The sequence below is a fragment of the Clytia hemisphaerica genome, unplaced genomic scaffold (assembly GCF_902728285.1).
Source record: "Clytia hemisphaerica strain Z4C2 unplaced genomic scaffold, Clytia hemisphaerica genome assembly, whole genome shotgun sequence".
Lineage (NCBI taxonomy): Eukaryota > Metazoa > Cnidaria > Hydrozoa > Leptothecata > Clytiidae > Clytia > Clytia hemisphaerica.
In genome coordinates this window covers 1,661,371-1,667,411 of record NW_027104389.1, presented here as the reverse complement: position 1 = coordinate 1,667,411, position 6,041 = coordinate 1,661,371, and positions in this window count along the sequence as shown.

Genomic DNA, 6,041 nt, shown 5'->3' with positions numbered 1-6,041 from the left:
GAAAAGGTGACAAGTTTGTCATTTTCGAGCCCGGGGGGGGGGTATTGACCGACGGGTATGCGCGGCGGTTAATGGTATGTTTTTCAAAATATCAGAAATGCACTGTAAGGGTGGACTTTGGATAAATGCACTGTAAGGGTGGAAATTTCAGCAAATCTGGGAAAAATTGCAAATTTTTGCTCGAAAATGTTGATTTTTTTTGCTCTAAAAGAGTTTGAAATTTGAAAAAATGCACTGTAAGGGTATGAATTTCACCGATTTTTTTCTGCACTGTAAGGGTGCGATTCTAAAAGCCAATTTTTTCGCCGCACATACCGTCAGTTGGTAAACCCACTGCCCCCCCCCGGGTTTTCGAGTTTCCTTGTGTTACATATCCGGCCGATTTCATCTTTTAGGACTTTTTTTTTAATTATGACAATTTAATTGAATGGGAATAGATATTCAGAATGCAACTTTTTGTTCTCCGATCCGAACGAAAACGCAAGCTTGAAATGATATTAAAGATTTTCTTTATGAAAGGACACCTGTATTGAGGCGGGTTTACTTTAGTTTGTTGACCGCTAGACGTGTATAAGGGGCTGACTTTTTCGTAAGTTGTATTCTTTGAGAAATGTGCTTTATTGGTCTCGTCAATTTCCATGCATTGAAAACACTCTCCTTATTTAAAACGCATTGTGATCAAGACCGCGTATGTTGATACAAAACAAATTTCGTTACATGCCTTAGTGCGTAATTTTGCTGGCGTCATCAATATGTGTCTTTCGATACGGCAAGCGAACCGTAGGCAATTAATTGTTGGGGAAAATTTTTCAGTCATTTCATCCACTTTTCCCCGACCAAAATTTCAAATTCGTCACTTTTCCCCGACCAAATTTACAGTTCAGTCATTTCCATCCAATTAAGGGCTCTGGCCATAGTGAAAAATCAATTTCAGAATTTGAAGATAAAACCTTATGTTTTCGCTTCTTTGATATGTTTAAGAACAAACTGCTTTTGAAAAAATAAATCTAAGTAATTACATCATATAATATAATAATAATAAAGCTTTACAGGTTTGCAGGCCACCGTGAAGACACATGGGCCTCTATTAGCCACATTCCGCGGACGCGGTCGAATTGGCGTGTAGGGATAAATTTTTCAAAATGGTAGATTTCACTTTCGTTTTCAGTTAGGCGGCTTATGGATCTGAGCAAATCTGAGCACTATAAGAAAAATAAACAGATTTAGCAAAAGGAATCAGGGGCGGATCTAGGATTTTAAGGGTACCATTTAAAAACTAAACCTTTTTATCAGGTTTACATTAAAATTTTAGTCGGAATTAGTATGAAAAGTTTGTCCTTTGCTTTCTCTCATAAAAACCATTAATTTTCAGTACACTTAATTTAAACAAAATCGTTCTTTTCTCTGTATAATAATAACAAGACCAAATAAAAGAGAAACCATATAAATATTCAATGAAAAGCAAACAGCAAAAGAGCAAAAAAAATTTGAGAGTTTTATCTATTACTGCAGATTACTGTACTTTGTATAACAAGAAAAATGTGTAAAGAGGGCAGTATAGAGGGAGAAAGATCTTCTTTCAAATTTGTTTTTTTAAATATTTGAAGTCATAAAATATTTTCCATGAATTACATTTTAAAGATATTACATATATACCTACAAATATATTACAAACAATCCCACCAAATAGAAATTCTTGTTGATACAAAAAAATATTTTGTCTGTTTTGAAATTTATTTTGCAATCTTGAATTCCAAGAGTTCCATACAAAAAAATGTCATTTAACTGTAAATCCCATGTTGTAATTTGATCAGTGTCCATAGGCTCAATCTCGCTGTCTCAGTCCCCAGTGGGATTGAATTGTATGCAAAGTTTTACGACTACGCAAATGAAAATAATATAATACACATCCTGAATTCAAAACTAGGGGTGGAGAATTCATATCGTGATTGACTGATTGACTGCAATAATCTTGAGGACCCTCATATTGTTTGTATATGTAATTTTTTTATGAACTTCAGAATTCAGTTCTATAAAAACATCCATTATTGGCATTAATTTTCAAGCCAGCACATAAATAATGTCTTCTGCAACCTCATCCTTGAAGCATGACCTTTGATGTGTTTGTACCCTTCGTGTATCCTATTTGCTATTAAAACATCGAGCTGTCAGTAAAGTGTTCAACAAAGCCAAGACCAAAACCAAAACAAAGCTAAGTGAGCAACTATCAAAAGAAATCTCCTGATGGTCAACCTCTTGGTTGTTGTTGGGGTTTCGATTATGTACTGCTTGCTCATTTTCTCCATAGCATTGTTCTTGAAACTGATAGAATTCCAGATAAAAAACCCAACGCTTCTTTACTCGTTCATACAGGTTCATACTTAATTTTTTTGATCAGTTTGTATTGGGATTCAGGAACTATAACATCTGGTAAATCATTAGAAGATGATCTGAAACAAACTCCAATGGTCAGAACATATGACACCGAATTTCCAAATCCTTCTGTTTTGAAAAGTTTTTTGTACTATTTTCACAATTCAGGATCCTTTGGCAAACGATGGAATTTAATAGGGTTACCATTAGAGTCTTTCACAAAAACACAAGCTGAAACTGCAGTTACTTTTCATTGTGGATTGTGAAAACAACTCCAATCTGCTAAAAATTTCAGTCTTCTCTAACTTTTCCTCTCAATCTTGGCTTGTTTTGGTTTGGAATTTTCGCAAGATGGCGCATATCATCGAAAAAGTCCCTACAGCTAGTTACCAGGCCCTTTTACGGAATGTTACTAATAAACGGGACAAGCTGGAGTTTTTACAAGCTCTTATTTGATTTGGTTGGTCGTTAAGATGTAATAAAAGAATCTTATTACTTTTTCTAAAGAACGCGTCATCTCTATCACTTTAAATGACCAATTAGTGAAGTATCTTGTAAAAACTCCAGCTCATCCCTAATAAACCGTTCGTACTTTTTACAATGATCTTTTTGAAATAAAGTTTTTTTCGCGGGCTCCCCCGGACTTTCCATTTTGTGTTGTCTCCCTTTATTTTAGCATTCATTTTTTCGGCTTCCTTATACCATTCTTTGATTATTTGTCTTTCATTTTTGCCCAAATCCTCTGTCACTCGGTAAGGAAAGCCTTTTTCTTTTGTTATTGCTTGCAACACTGTGTTCTTGTCCTCCTCGTTCGTAAATGTGACTTTGATTGGACGGTATATCGCTTTATCTTCTCTTTCTTTCGTAAATTTCCCGATCCGCTGCGTCTCGGTAATCTTTATATTCCTCAGATGGAGCCGCTGACCAATAATTTTGTCATGGATAAATTCTTCGTCCTCGATTTTTGTTTCTTCTTCAGTTTCATCTGTCGATTCATCAATCCCATGAAAAATTAGGTTGCGTGCTGTCGATCGAATCAGCTGCTCCTCCTGCTTTTCTTTTCAAATCGCATCTCCAATGTTTTTCTCCATGTGTTTGGATGTGATTTTAGCGTAGCTCATTGGTGGTCTTTCCTCTTCTTTCTTTTCGATGATGCTTTCAATCTTCTTTCCAAGTGTGGTTATTCTGGTGTCGATAGTTTCTTTCATTTCTTTCATTTCGTTGACCATAACATTGACGTCTTGTGCTTTCAAATGGTTTATTTCTTCGTCCTGCCTAGTATATTCTCACAGGCTTTGATTTCGTTTTTGAATCCTTCAATTTTTTATGTTTCATTTGAATTATACCTTTCCATTACCTGTGGTGCGATTTTGGTACAGTTTTGACACTGGAAACTTCTTGATTTGTATGACAAGCATATCTGGATCTGGTAAAGTGGCAGTTCTGTACAAAGATAATGGACTACATGAGTAATTAAGCATTAAGTGTGGCATGGACCTTAATAAAACGTCATAGACGCTATTCATATACTTTTCACAAAAAAAGCCTAATCTCCTTGGGGAAATAATTTTATTGTTTCAAACTGTTTTTTAAGGTAATGACAAATAATTTCTTTATTTAGATTTGTTCGGAAAACTTTTCTATTTGGCTACATCCCAAGTTATAGCTGTTTTCGTATGGAAATTTAATGGAGGAAATCGCCAAAAATGAGGTTTTTTGGAGATTTTAAAGGAAAGATACTTCCACAAAAATTTTCCGAAATTATATTTTTTGGATACTAAATAGATACATCACCTGAACCAAAAAAAAAATTTTAAACACCAATAGCACTCGCAAAGAGGTGTTCATTCATACCTTTTTGGAAGCGTATTAGGGTGTATAATATGAAAAGTGCTGTTCGATAATTGTTTTGTTTGCCTAAATAAAAATATGGATAAATAATGCAACAAATGTAAAAATGCTGACGTCAGCAAAACTTATTTTCTGAATAACTTTTGATTGGCTTAACTTTAGATGCTGAAATTTTAACCAAAGTAGGACATTATGAATAGGCACATTTTAAATCAAAAAATATTTTGAAATTCTGCTGACGTTATCAAATTTCTAAAAAAAACTTTTTGGAAATGTGCTTTTCAATATTCTCTTGCATTCTGCAAAATTTCAGCATCTAAAATTAAGCCAATCAACAGTTATTTAAGAAATAAGTTTTGCTGACGTCAGCATTTTTTTTGCAATATTCTGAAATATTGGCATTTTTGGATTTCCGTAAAAGTAATCTTTTCAAAAAGTGAAATATTTCACAAAATACTGATTTTGACTCAGTGAAATTGCTTCAAAATGGTCGGAAAAAGTTTTTTTCTCAAATTTTTGGGCCTTTCTCGTAATTTTAGACCCCCAGCACAGCAGAAGCCGACATTTTTCATTTTCAAAGTCAATCATGGTCGTAATATTTGAGAAAAATCTTATAACCACAAACGATTTGAAAGCGCTCTAAATTAGGTCGGAAGGGTAGAGTTTTAACTATAAGTTTTGACGCTAGACTTAAGATTTAAGGGTCCGAGAATGGTCCAATAGGGCTCAGAATATAGCTTGGAAGTCTATAAACCCCTCCTAAATTGAAATATTTGAATAAATTTATCAATTAGCCCAAAAGAGACTTTCTCGCCCGAATTTCTAAAAACGAGGAAATAAGCTAAATTCTCGATAGATTGTACAAAAGAAGAATTTTTAATACACAGGTTTCATGATTCTATATCTGAAGCTGTACTGGTAAGCTTGAATCTATCCAATATAATGCCTGTTTAGCTATAACAGGCTGCTTTCGTGGAACGTCTCAAGAAAAACTTTATTCTGAACTTGGTCTCGAGAGTCTTGCTGATCGTCGATTTAGTAGAAGAATGATCTTCTACAAAATTTTGAATCTAAGAACAAGAAATTCTATTTATCAACTCCATTTTCGAACTGAGCGTTTCCGAAACTCTTTTTATCCTTACTGCATAACACAGTGCAATATTCTGGTTGGTCGTATTTAAGAGATCCTCGGGTAAGATCTTTGCAGTGCAATCTCACAGAAACACACTCTTACACTGCATTTTGGCATGTTGAAAAACGCCACCCTTAAGCGCGGCACATGACCTAGGTCAGATCATATAAGTGCCCTCCGGGAATTTATGACGTAATGTTTTCCATGGAAATACCCTGCCAGTAGTGGAAAATCTAAGCTAGACGAAAGTTATATAAAATTTGCCACTTCTGGCAAAAACTGGGGTCTTTCCGTAGAAAACATTACGTCATGAATATCATGAAAATATCTATAGCGATTTAATTTTTGCTACTTTTTACCAAGCTGATTTTTCAAGAAAGGGTAAAAAATGGTAGAGTTATTTTAAAAGCAAATCGAATATACCACAATCATTGAGTACCTTAAGGGAACTATTTTTTGCGGGAACTAATTTTTGCGGTTCGCAGTTCAAGATTTAATATTTATTATTTGCGGGAACTTAATTTTGCGGATTTCTCACTTGAAAGAAAATTAGAGCCTTACTGTGAATTATTCGACCTTTGTTTTTCGCTTTTGAAAAAAAAATTTGCGGAACTTAATTTTACGGTTTGGGCTTAAATCCGCAAAATTTAGTTCCCGCAAAAATTAGTTCCCTTAAGGTATCTTG